This window comes from Dermochelys coriacea, chromosome 12 (assembly GCF_009764565.3).
Source record: "Dermochelys coriacea isolate rDerCor1 chromosome 12, rDerCor1.pri.v4, whole genome shotgun sequence".
In the NCBI taxonomy this organism is placed as follows: domain Eukaryota; kingdom Metazoa; phylum Chordata; order Testudines; family Dermochelyidae; genus Dermochelys; species Dermochelys coriacea.
The window spans coordinates 3,403,365-3,416,935 of record NC_050079.1 but is presented as its reverse complement, the minus strand read 5'-3'; the positions used below and the strand labels follow the sequence as shown (position 1 = coordinate 3,416,935).

Below are 13,571 nucleotides of genomic sequence, written 5' to 3'. Positions count from 1 at the left end.
ATGCACAGATAGGGTTAGATATTTTGTTACTGGTTTAGCACAGGTCACCCACTCTACAGAATCAGAGTATAAAAAAAACAGGCTGATCTGCCCAGGCTTGGTTCCGGTTCTGAATCTGAGATGGTTATGAACCTGTAACTACGGGGTAAACCCACTTGTGGGTTTTGAAGGACTGACACATTCCAGAGCCAGAGGCTGGATTTGGGGTGATCTCTGGTAAGCTTCTTAGCATTCGTATAGGTTCTTCTTTGTTTTAATGTGGTTTCTCTGTACTGCTTTCCACTTAAGAATAAATGTGCTTGCTTAGAAAGAGCTGTGTGGTAACTTACAACAGTGGGCATAGCCTCAGGAAAGAAAGCAATGCCCCAGGTGCTGGCCTTTAGGCAGTCTGGCGTGCTGGGGATATCACCCCAGCCAGGAGCTGTGCAGCCCGAACACTCTGGTCAGGAGGAAGAGAGATGCCAAACTCTGGCCAAGAAAGGTGATGGCTGAGGAGCAAGAAATCATTGAGTGGGTCCCCTTCATGGATCATAGAGGAGGAACACAGGCGCAGTTACCCTGAAACTGGGTCAGAACCTAGAACAGGGGCGGGCAAACTTTTTGGCCTGAGGGGCACATTGAGTTTCCAAAATTGTATGGAGGGCCGGTTAGGGGAGGCTGTGCCTCCCCAAACAGCCAGCATGGCCTGCCCCCTCCCCATGGCCCCTCCAGGACTCCTGCCCCATCCAACCCCCCCATTTCCTGTCCCCTGATGGCCCCCCTGGACCTCTGCCCTGTTCACCCCTCCCTATCCCCCTGACCACCCCCGGACCCCTGCCCCATCCAACCCCTCCTCTCATAGAATCATAGAATCTCAGGGTTGGAAGGGACCTCAGGAGATCATCTAGTCCAACCCCCTGCTCAAAGCAGGACCAATCCCCAATTTTTGCCCCAGATCCCTAAACGGCCCCCTCAAGGATTGAACTCACAACCCTGAGTTTAGCAGGCCAATCTTGACTGCCCCCTGGGGACTCCTGCCCCATCCAACCACCCCTTCTCCCTGACCGCCCCGGAACCTCTGCCCCTGACTGCCCTCCGTTGCCCCAACCAACCCCCCCCTCCTTCCTGACTGCCCCTCCCAGGACCCCTGCCTCCATTCAACCCCCCTGTTCCCTGCCCTCTGACCGTCCTGACCCCTATCCACACCCCCACCCCCTAACTACCCCCCCAAACTCCCCGGCCCTCTATCAACCCCCCCCCCCCGCCCCCTTACTTCACTGTCTGGAGCACCGGTGGCTAGCGGTGCTATAACCGTGCTGCCCAGAGCACCAGGAGAGGCAGCCGCGCTGCCCGGCTGGAGCCAGCCATGCACCGCAGAGCACAGAGCACCGGGTCAGGCCAGACTCTGCAGCTGCGCTGCCTGGCAAGAGCTCCCAGCCCCGCTGCCCAGAGCACTGCGCTGGCGGCACAGTGAGCTGAAGCTGTGGGGTAGGGGAACAGCAGGGGAGGGGCTGGGGGCTAGACCCCCAGGCCAGGATCTCAGGGTCTGGGCAGAAGGGTCCCGCAGGCCAGATGTGGCCCGCAGGCTATAGTTTGCCCACCTCTGCCCTAGAACCTGATCATTTACAGAGGCTTTAAGCCAATATTCAGGGCTCTATTTTTGGAAATTCCTGCCACTCAAATAATTTGGGAGGGCCAAGAGTATTGGGAGATGCCGTTTGGTCAAGACAATTAAGACTCAGAGTCACTTCTCCATGTGGTGTAAACTGGTATAAGATTGGATTCAGCAGAGCTAAGTTGAGGATCTGGCTCAAGGCTTTATCTGGAATCTTTGCAAAGGCTGCAGGGGACCCCAGTGTGCCTTGGAGCTGTGGTTCTCTGTGTGGTGGATCCATTCATTTGTGAATCGGGATTTGAGCAAATGCATCGAGAGTTTAAATTGCAAATGTGCCCCCTCTTCACACAGACCCAGTAGGGTGGATGGGACACACCCCAAAGAGACCCATGGAGCCCAGAAGCAACAGCGGCTGGAACACTAAGTGGGGTTGGAGTTGAGTGGAGCATGCAGGAGAAATGCAGCACCCTGAACTCTGCCCTGGGCAGGGTCAAAACTCTGGAGTCTCTTGCAGTTCTTTAACACCTAGTTGGGTGATTTTTTTGCTTAAGCCACTACTGTCTAGGGGCTCAAACCGTTCAAGTTCATTATTTCCTGCGATGGAATCTGGCCAACAGGAAGCAACATTGGAAGAAGCAGAACAATTCAGGAGGGGCCATCAAAGGTAACCATGGCAACCCCGGGCTGGCTCCTTGGGGATGGTCAGGGTTCGAGGACGGGGTCTGGAATGGGGAAGCTGGGAGCTGCTGGAGCTTCAGTTGGTATCTGGGGCAGCTGGGCTTTGCGTCCCGCTCAGTGAAGTGGGAAATGGAGCATCAACCAACGAGGCTGGAGCTGGGCTCTAGCTCAGGGCTCACGCTGGAGGTGCCTTCCCTACAAATAATTTTAACCCACTGAACAATTTAGTGACACACACACTGATAGACCCTTCTGTGTCAATAATCATCCATTTTGTATTGCATGACAGGACCCATATTCACAGGGAATTTGGTGGGAAGGACCCAGAGAAGTACTGTCTGGGACCAGCCTTTCCACTCCTGCTCCAAAAGATAATACTAATGAATACCCTCAAGATTACACAGTGATACATCATGAGGCCCAATATAACTCTTCCCTCCCACTTTTTGTCTCGGCTAATGTCAGTTTCCCCATCATTGCTGTCCTGGAATCCTATTTAACCAGAGACCATGTGCAAGGCTGAGCCATTTAAAACAGAATTGAACGAAAGGGGAAAGACTGAGCCATAGGCTGGGAACCCTACGTGCAATGCTAACCATTGCTCTTTCTGCTCAGCGCTGGTCTCAGACTGGGCCCAGGGAACAGTGATGCTTGCTGTGTTACTGACAGTTATTTACTGCCTGGGAATTTAGTTAGCTGGAAGGAGATTTTGGAAAAATCAGAACATTTTGGGATGAGTAACAGGGGTAATCATGGTATGTCTCCATGGGGGAAGGGGGTCCTATGTCCTGTGGATTTCAGAGCAGGCTGCAGAATGGACGCCAGGAGGAGCTGGGAGCTACTTAAACTTCTTTAGGAGCGAGAGTTTCTGTTACAGCTGGGAATTGGCTTCCAACTAATGAACCTGGTGCTGGTGGTGTCTTCCCCTCAGAGAAAATGAATTTGTAGCTGTAGTCTAGGAGAGACACCTGCTGATGAATGGTCAGGAGCTGCTGGGTGACCAGGTGCTCTGGAGTGGGAGGGAAAGGTTGGGTTTTCCTTTCTCATTAGTGGGACAAGATTGGCAGTTCAATGCTGTCTAGGATACTGCTGATTTTGGGGGGGGGGGAGCAGAGCAAAGCAACAAGAGTTTGTTCCTTTCGATGTCCTGATGTTTCCAGCAGGTTGGGTTATTCTGAATATCCAATGAGACCTGGAAACAAGAGAAATGTGCATTAAATGAACCATGTTCTGGACTACCAGCGAGGGCTGTCCACTCTGCACCAGCTCCTCCCCTTCACCCTGATCTCCCTCATCACCTGTCTCAGACATCAGTCAAGGGTCCCCACCTGTTTCTGAACTGCCTGTCCAGGTGAGACTCAGCTAAAGACTTCCAGCTTTCACACAGGCTGCCTTTATAAGCAATTTCATTAGTCAGGTTACCCCATTACAGGCCAGGTCCCACGACCTGGGTGCTCTGGAATCCCAACTCTCTGCCCAGATTGTGATGAAAAGGTGAGAGAGACTCGGTGCTTCCACTTGGTGGTTTAGTTGCTGGCTGGGGACTTCTCCTTCTCTAAGGAGTTACAGAGCCCTTATTAAAGGCAATGCTTTAATAATCCATGCTCTGTAACAGAAGCTGGGAATTGGCAAAAGGGGATGGATCATTTGATGATTGCCCTGTTCTGTTCATTCCCTCTGGGGCACCTGGCATTGGCCATTGGCCATGCTAGATGGACCTTTGGTCATATCCAGTATAGCCATTCTTATGTTATTATCCAAGGAGTCCAATGCTCTTGAGAAGAATGGAGACTCTCCAATCCCCTGTTAGGTAGGTAGATATCGCTATCCCCATCTTGCTCATGGAGATACCAAGGCACAGGGAGAAATGACTTACCCAACGTCCAACAGCTAGTTAGTGGCAGGTCAGGAAGAGAACCCAGGATTGCTGGCTACCGGTCTTCTAGCCACTCTCTCCCTCCCAACCTTGATCCTCCCAGTTTCTTTACACTTATGTTGAACAAGGACAACAAATGCAACTGTGTTAACCCCTAAGAGTGAAGCAGTTCTATAGCTAGTGAAAACTATTATCTAAGGTCCTCTCCACACATCCGGTGGGTCTTTCCTTGAACCACAGGTCAAACTTTCCAAAATGTACTTCCCCACCTGTGATCTTCGAATAGGAGGAGAGGAGGCAGACACATTTTAACGTATATCCGAGAACATGATCCAATTGGACTCTAGCTGACATGAAATGTCCGATGATGACTGCAAGCATTAGAGTCAACAAGAGCTGCCCTCCAACGACGTTTCTGAGAAGCAGAATATTAATGCCTACAATGTTGCCACTGAAACATACAGAAGATGGAAAGAAATATTTAACTTTTGGATTCCTGATAGACTGTGAGCAAGCTGAAAGAAACCTGAATCCCTGGGATGAGAGTTTTCTTAGGGATACCATTCTACCACCTCCAGGTGACAATGTCTCAGCCCAACTGCAACTGCCAATAGTTGGAATTCAATCTAGGGAGACATGAAATCTCTGCCAGGGGCTCATGCTTAGTGCAGTACTGGAGATTCGGCAATACAAAGCCCATCTCTAGATGAGTCATTCAACCACAGCCCATGTTCCACCTCTAATGCTTGTCCAAGTGGAATATAAACATCCCTTGGTGCATCTAGAAAGCTGTAAGGAATTACTCCACTATTGGGGCAAATATTCCCTCTGACTAAAGCTGGCAGATGTGTAGGGCCAGGCAGGAGCTAGTGCTGACTCTGTTGGTCTTACCATACTTTCCTTTGGTTCATTTTAGATGCTAAATTCTGTGGGGCAGGACTTTCCTGTAGTCTGTTAGGCCCCATGGTGTAGGTGCTAGGTGCTGTCCAAACTGATTGAGCCCTTTAGTGCTTTCTCAGCAGAAATGTTTCAGAATCAATAACTAGTCACTGCAGTGGTGTGTTCACAACAGTGTACAATGGGCTGGTGATGGGGACAGTGTAAAGAAATATCACATTCTGCTAAGGGCAGAGGCTGCATTTGAGGAACAGTCTGAAAGAGCTGAAAATGAATGTATTTCAATTTGATCTTGCAAGACAGGAAAGGCTTTCCGTGGCATTAAAGCAATTACCTTTCTCTTTCTGAGGTGCAGTAATGTAAACACATCCTTCCATTGCAGATTGATTCATAGGTGGGGTTGAACCTGGAACATAAATTAACAAAGTCTCCATTCCTATAATCTCCACAAATACCCTCCTGCATCTCCAGGGCCTCAACTTGCCCGTTATGCCACAGGCAGCAAAGGGGTGGCATAGGAGCTGGCCATGCTGGCTCTACCCTGTCTGGGATCTTCCCCATCACTTATGACTTGAAATCAGACGAAGGTTTTTAACCATCAGAGGAGTGAAGTTTTGGAATAGCCTTCCAAGGGAAGCAGTGGGGGCAAAATATCTATCTGGTTTTAAGATTCTACTTGATAAGTTTATGGAGGAGATGGTATAATGAGATAATGGGATTTTGGTAAGTAATTGATCTTTAAATATTCAGGGTAAATAGGCCAAATCCCCTGAGATGGGATATTAGATGGATGGGATCTGAGTTACCCAGGAAAGAATTTTCTGCAGTATCTGGCTGGTGAATCTTGCCCATATGCTCAGGGTTTAGCTGATCGCCATATTTGGGGTCAGGAAGGAATTTTCCTCCAGGGCAGATTGGAGAGGTCCTGGAGGTTTTTCACCTTCCTCTGTAGCATGGGGCATGGTTGACTTGAGGGAGGCTTCTCTGCTCCTTGAAGTCTTTGAACCATGATTTAAGGACTTCAATAGCTCAGACATGGGTGAGGTTTTTCATAGGAGTGGGTGGGTGAGATTCTGTGGCCTGCGCTGTGCAGGAAGTCGGACTAGATGATCAGAATGGTCCCTTCTGACCTTAGTATCTATGAATCTATGTAGGCTGAATCATCCGCTGGGGAGGTCTGATGGCTTTCAGCCCCTTTGTGCCACTGCTGGGGATCTGAAGGGGCTGGAATGAATTGTGTGATGCCCCCTTGGCTATAGGGATTTTGCTGCCTGAAGACAAATGCTGTTGCAAGAGCGTCACACATTGTGATGGCAGCTATTTACAGGCACTATCCCTGCATTCCTAACTGCCCTCCAGTTGCAAGCGAGTCCTGTGAAAGGCAGCCCGGTTCCATCCACTCTCACCTTCCCAACAGCCATCAGATACTGGATTCTTTCTCCTGGGTGGCTGGAAATCAGTGGCATAGCCAGAGGGTCGTGTCTCTCTGAGCTAAATATCTGCCTGGCTTTTGTGGTTCCCTCGGAGTCTTCCTCTCGGAAGAGCTGGTTGAATAATGATACAACAAACAAGTAGTTTCTCCCATTGGTTTGCGCTGGAGAGGGCCATATTCAGCCAGACAGCAGCATCCTTGGGGATGTTCGTGATTCCCAGGGGTTTCCCCCATTCATAGTGACAGGGCATTACTAGCTATTCACTTACCTACTATTTTAGCCACCAAGACGGGGAGCAGATGTGACACTATATGGTCACTGAGACAGCCTTGGTAGCCAGTAGCCCTAGTGAATAGTGTGAGAGTTGCCCAAAAAAATGTTTGGGAAGGAATGGAAAAATCTTATGCAGCAGGGCTTATACTAATCTCCAATGAGTAGGGCTCTGTACTTGTCACAGAGGTTGTGGAAGTCACAGATTGTGACTCTCCATGACCTCTGCGGCAGCCAGTGTGGCTGACCCAGGTGCTTGGATGGCCCCCGTAGCCAGTCACACCAACTGCTGCTGGAGTGGCCCTAGGGCCAACCGCACCAGCTGCTGCTCAGGCAGCCCTAAGCAGCTGGCCTTGGGACCACCTGAGCAGTGGTCCAGGGGCCACTGGAGCAGGGGCAGGTGGGCAGTTCCCAGGCCAGCGAGATTGCCGTTGCTGAAGTGGGCCTGGGGCCAGCCACACCCACCACTGCTCGGGCAGCCCCAGGAACCACCTGAGCAGCAGCCACTGCTGTTGGCCCCCGGGATCACCTAAGCAGTGGTCCCAGTAGCAGCCAGAGCAGCCATTGCTCAGTGGCCCCCAGCAGCTGGTACTGCTAGCCCTGCCCCCCCACCCCAGCAGCTGACCCCTAGGGCCTCCCCCAGCAACCCCACTCTCCTGCAGTGACCCCACCGCAAAGATTAATCAGAGGTATTTCTAGTATGTCATGGACAGGTCACAAATTTTTGTTTATTGCCCGTGACCTGTCCATGACATTTACTAAAAATACCTGTGACTAAATCATAGCCTTACTATGAGTAATTAGAATGAGTCCTTCATGGTGACAGATTATCTTAGACTGCCTTCTGTGGGGTCATCACACATCTGTGGGCATGTGATGCAGGCCATTGATGGAGACAGGCTACTAGACAAAACAGAGCTTGGATCTGGTGCATTAGGGCTACTGATCTGTTGCTATCTTGGAAACCACAAAGACCTCACAGCACCAGCCGATAGACCTTCCTACGTGCTAGGTGCCAGCTGGGGAGAAACTGACTCCTGGGGAGAGAATGTAGGACCCTAGATGCCATGTGGAAGGGGAGGTAGGCGAACCTGCTGGGGAAGGGGCACTCATGAGAAGTGGGCACCTAGAGAGATGGTGTTTCTCATTGGAGAGGAAAAGGCAACTAGTAGCAGGAGCATATGCTGAGGTCTTGAGCTGGCAGCACAGAAAACTCTGTCCTGTCCTCATAGTTTCAGGTCTGGGGGTGGGAAGAGTATTTAAATTCCTACCTTCAAGTGCTGATTGGGTGGAAGGGATGTCCTCTATTGGCTGCTTAATTAAATGGCAACCCTTCCACTCAATAGAGTTTGTGTTGCATAAGCCAACCGAGTGAGATCCCAGTACTCCCTGGCCAACGAGGCTCTTCATGTCCTGGGCCGCATGTGATCAGCACCATGAACCTGTATGGTGTATTCTCACCTGTACCATGAGTGTTTTCAGTCTGTCCTGGAGCCCATCACTAGCAGGGAAAAGTCACTGAAAGTCTGACCTGCTCACCATGAACTCCCTGTTCCATTAGCCATTGGGTGGAGATGCGAGGGGGAGGGGGAGTAAAGCAAAGGGAGGAAAAATGCGAGAAGGAAACTCACTGCTCAGTGTGGGACCCACTCACCATGGACTTCCAGGTTTGTGCCATTCCCGGTAGAGCTGTGGGTGATATTCCCCATCTCACAGACAAACTCCAGCATCCTGAGCCTGCACACAGGATATCTTGAGAGTACCAGACCCTGCTGTGAGATTTTCAGACAGTAGGAGGTGGCTGTCTGATGAGTTTAGTGTCTCCCCCTCTTTGTACCATAAGATATAAACTATTTCACTTGCCTCCATGGGAGGGAGCCTGCACTCCATAATGGGCTCCATCCCCACAGCTGCAGAGATACAGAGCGGGGCCTGATATATGACCAGGGCAGCATCGTCCTTAGAAACTGAAAGGAGGAAAACAAAACCCCATCATCTTTAATAATGTCCTTTTAATCCTGCTTGGCCCAAGCTGCTGGACATTGGAGTATAGGCTTGCTAGACTGATAACTATTTCCAGCTGTACACCCAGCTGCCCCCAAATATGCTATGGAGGAGGGCTCTGTGCTGCAGGGGATAGGGCACTAGACAGATTCAGGAGACCTGGTTCTAATCTAATTTTTTGACTTCTATCTGGCATTTGACTTGGTACCACATGACGCTTTGATTAATACACTAGAATGATACAAAAAAATCAATGGCACACATGTGAAATAGATTAAAAACTGGCTAGTTGATGGGTCCCAAAATGTAACTGTAAATAGGAATCCCTCATTGAAAGGGTCAGTTTCTAGCAGAATCCTCCAGAAATTGGTTCTTGGCTCTACGCTCTAATATTTTTATTCCAGAATTATCCAATCTGTGGATTCCTCCACCTTACTCTGCAGTGTCAGGTATTGACTCCTCCTGGAGAGAAGATACTGAACTAGATTGATATTGATACAATCCATTCTGGCAGTTCCTTTAATCCTCTCTTCCTATATGTAGGAGTAAAAGTGGTCAGCAATGCTTAGATACGGTGGAGATGGGCAGATATGCACCATGTGGCTCCGCAGTGTCTTGCGGAGGGAACAGGGTTATTCTGTAGCCCTCTCAATGTACAGGCCTCACTGGTGCACGCTACATCGCTGCTCTGCTGTGAAACGTCTCTCTGTAGAGGTGACATCGTGGGCGTGATGCAGGACTTCCAGGAATAAAGTACACCCAACATCCAGTTTAGTTCCGGAGGGCAGCAGGTAGGCCTCTCAATACATCAGCCCTTTAAGGGTTAGATTTTCAAGGTGGTTCATGTGTTCTCAACTCGCATTTTCACACCAGCTGCAGCAGCACAAATCACCATTGGAAGAATTCGCCCCAGGGATGTGGTGGTTTCTCCATTGCTTTAAATCAAGATCTCTTTCTAAAAGATACGCGTTAGCTCAACTAGAAGATACGGGCTTCATGCAGAGGTTGCTGGGTGAAATTCTGTGGACTGTATCATGCAGAAGATCAAACTAAAATGATGGTGATAGGCCCATCTGACCTAAAAAAAAAACAAACTATGAATCTAGTAGTCCCTGCAACTAATTGTGAAGACCAAACTGGCCATGGTTAAAGCCTTCTGTACCCAAGAAATCTTGGTTGATCTGGGGGGATTAGTTCATGAACCAGAACAGCTCGCAGATCAATTTTCTACATTGTGCAGCTTTCTCCACTCCTTGGTGGGCTTGTTGGGTCACTTAGCCTATGTGGAAGCCACACCAGCTGCCCTCTCTTGTTTTATTGGAGCCAGGTGAAATTTTTGACACACGTTTTTTCCAGTTAAAAGTGAAAAAAATCATTAATGGTTAAAAAAAGTGAACAATGTTTTGATAACCACTTCAAACATAACTTTCTCTATCAAAACCCACAAATTTGGTTAAACAAAAATGAAGAATGGCTTTAAGGTACGTGGAAAACAGGCCCATTATGAGCCCTGCAAAAAATGGAAAACAGATTTGTGCAACGTTTCCAAACAGCTTGCAATATTTGACCAATAATATTTATTAGCACTATTACAGAAGCAACTAGAGGTTCCAACCAAGCTCCAGGACACATTATTCTAGCACTGGGCAAACAGATAATCGGAGACAAGACAATTCCTGCACTGAACAATCGACCCATTGCTGTCTTGTCTCTCTAGGACACAGGAAATCTCATTCTGATTTGCAGGTAGGCACCTGAGGCACAGGGAGATCAAGGCTGAGATTTTCAAAGCTGACTCGAGGATTCAGAGATTTAACTCCCATAAAACGTGATTAAGCTGAACCCAAATGACTGGCTTAAGGCCGCAGAGTGAGCAGGGACTTGAACCAATATCTTCCGAGTCCCAATCTTGTGCCTTGGATGCAATGTTTCATATCAAAAGGTGGAGCCTTTTAAAGTTACTAAATGTTGGCGTTCCCTTTCCATAGGCAAAATGACTTAGAGGACAGAAGATTTTCTCTTGTTCAGCTTTACAGCTTCTGAGTGCTCACCTCCACTTTCCCCCTCCGCGTACGTGACTGTGTGTGTGAACTTGCTGCACGTAGTCAGAACTCTGTTTAGCCACACCCAGAAATCCCTTAAATAGATCTCAGTGTGTAAGCAGTGTGTTCTCTTTCACATCTATCTCTGCAGAGCTCCCATGTAACACATCACCTGAGAGAAAGGGTCTTGTTCTCATCTGTGGTGGTTTCCTATCTTGGTATCTGCCTGGGTTGCTCCAGAACATGGTCTCTTACAGAGGCCTTTAGCCTTTCCCTGGGCTCTGTCTGGCTACATTCAGAGATCCCTGCTAGTCAATGTCTTTTTAAGACATTGTATTTGGAGAAGCCTTAGTAAAATGAAGAGCCATGGAGCCAGAGCCTCCTTGGGTGTAAACAGGTACAACTCCATTGGGCTCAATAGAGCTACACCAGATGAGGATCTGGAACAAGACTTTAAGTGTGACAGGTGTCTAGTGTTTAGAGCCAAGGCTAAGGGTCATAACATGACACCCTCTTTATGGCCTGGGTATTGTATGGGGAGGATATGATCATTTGTTAAATGGAACACCTTACGTGACCCATTTGATACAAAATGCATCATAATTATGCCATAATCATATCATAATCAACTATGAAGAACGTGGGGTGCAATGTCACACCTCCCCCCCCTTAGTTTACTGCCAGAGGGTTAGTCACAGATTAATGCGGAGGCAGTGTGCCTAAGGTTCTCTTCAGGTTTTGGCTATACAACTTCCAAGTGTTACCAAACATTGTGTGTCACTCACAGGTGTTCGTTCAAAGTTCTGTGTTTCTTTTTCCATGTTTCCAGAAAGCATTTTGAAATCTTACTCTTAATGTGCAACTAAGCTTAAAAGGTAACTGTACAAAAATGACCCCTTCTCACTGGGCTGAGTTGCATCCTTTTCATATCTACAGCGTCCTATCCTGAGAGGATAAGGAGAACAATTTTTCTCCTTCCTCCAACAATTTTCAGTTACATAAAAGGTTGTTATGTCCCCTCTCAGTCGTCTCTTCTCAGATTGAAGACACTGGGTTGTTTAATCTTTCCCCACAGGTCATGTTTCTCTAGCTCTTCTCTGGACTTTCTCCAGAGATTAGATAAGGATGGTGTGGGAGCTTAGTTTAAAGACAAACCAGGGCACTGTGAAGGTTTCCACACTGTGCAACTGAAAACTATTTTCCACTCCCAGGAAGAGTCATTGTGATGCTTGCATGTGACTCTGTCCCCTGCTGCCCCATGTTGTTATTGGTCATTTGTTAGACCCAATGACATTTTTTGCTCAAAAATATTTTCTGCTTTAAAAAAAAAAAGTGTGGGGTGGGCTTTTTTGAAAAGAAAACTGATAATTTTTGAATGTTTTTTTGCATTTTCATAAACTCAAGTTAAAAATCTTTTATTTGCATATAGGGGAAAAAAGCCATGTTCAGTATGGAGTTTAACTACAAACATTTGGCCTAAAGTTTAAAAAAATATGGATAAAAGTGTTGCAGAAACTTGCAAAATAGAAACTAAAATGTATGTGGTTTTTGACCAGCTTTGCAATACATGAATATTACCATTACAGTAGCACCTACACCTTTCTACCAAGATCTGGGCCATCTTATTCTAGACACTATATAAACATAGTAACAATCCATCTCTGCCTCCAAAGAGCTTGCAGTACTATCTAGAGAAATAAGACAGGCACCTGGAAGAAAAATGGAAAAAAAAAAAATCTAATGGTGCCTCCCATCCTGTTGTCAAAATCTGAGAGAGAGAGGGAGATTAAGGTTGAGATGTTCAAAGCCAGATAGTAGATTTAGTTACATAGCTCCTATTCAAATTAGTTCACCTCCACCAAAGTGATTCGCCCAAGGTCACACAGGGAGCAGAGAATCAAATCCAGATCTCCCGAGTCCCAGTTTAGTGTGCAGTGTTGTAACCCTTTGCCCTTAAGAAACATAGCAACGACTCACTGGTGCAGCACCTCCCGATGGTTGTCCAGGGAATTAGCTTTTCCAGCCTGGGAGCGCCCCGTGTCCCTGCTGGACCCCAGTGCCCCTTTACCTTGGGTCTGCCCACCCTCTGGGACTCCCCACCCAGGGGAACCCCCTCAACCCTCTAACCCCACCTTGCCTCAGTGGCTATTGCCAGTCATCTAGCCCCCACACACTGGGGCAGACTGCAGTCTGTGAACCACTCATCAGCAGCAAGGGGGGTTTGGATCTACTGCCTTTGCCTACCCCTGGGCTGCCCCTCTGCAACCCCAGTACCTGCTTTAGACCTTCAGCAAGGCCTGCAGGCTGGGGGTTTTCCAGCCTGGAGCTCCTCTGGCCTTTCCCAGCCCTGCTCCACTCTGGGTACCCTGCTGAGCTCCCAAGCAGCCAGGCCTATCTCTCTCCACAGCTAGAGAGAGACTGCCTGAGCACCCGGCCCACAGCCTTTTATAGGGCCAGCTGTGGCCTGATTGGAGTGTGGTCCCAGCTGTGGCTGCCTTCCCCATCAGCCTAGCCTTTGGCTCACTGCCCCAGCCCTCTCCCAGGGCTGGCTGTAACCCTTTCAGGGCTGGAGTGGGTGACCACCCCGTGACATGCCCCTTTTCCAATTCCCACCCTCACTGCTGCTGTCACTGACGCTCTCTTCAGCCCCTTGACATGCGACTAGGGCCACATCTACATGTACAGCGTGGCAGCTGTACCGATATAACTGCGCCGGTGCTGCACATCTGGTGAAGACACTCTGGGCCGATGGGCGAAAGCTCTCCTGTCGGCATAAA

The 13,571-nt window shown here is 48.7% G+C and overlaps 2 long non-coding RNA genes across 2 annotated transcripts in view; one reads left to right on the top strand and one right to left on the bottom strand.

Moving 5' to 3' along the window:
- Positions 1 to 2,148: 2,148 nt before the first annotated feature.
- LOC119841261 overlaps positions 2,149 to 13,571 on the top strand; it is a 30,828-nt gene continuing 19,405 nt past the window's right edge. The window contains exons 1-2 of the long non-coding RNA XR_006275083.1: positions 2,149 to 2,258; positions 3,433 to 3,623. This is a non-coding gene — a long non-coding RNA (uncharacterized LOC119841261). The remainder of the gene's footprint in view (positions 2,259 to 3,432; positions 3,624 to 13,571) is intronic.
- LOC119841375 lies at positions 2,195 to 8,706 on the bottom strand. The gene is made up of 4 exons (XR_005288523.2): positions 8,403 to 8,706; positions 5,380 to 5,451; positions 4,418 to 4,599; positions 2,195 to 3,464 (listed from the first exon to the last, which is right to left on the bottom strand). It is a non-coding gene; the product is annotated as an uncharacterized LOC119841375 (long non-coding RNA).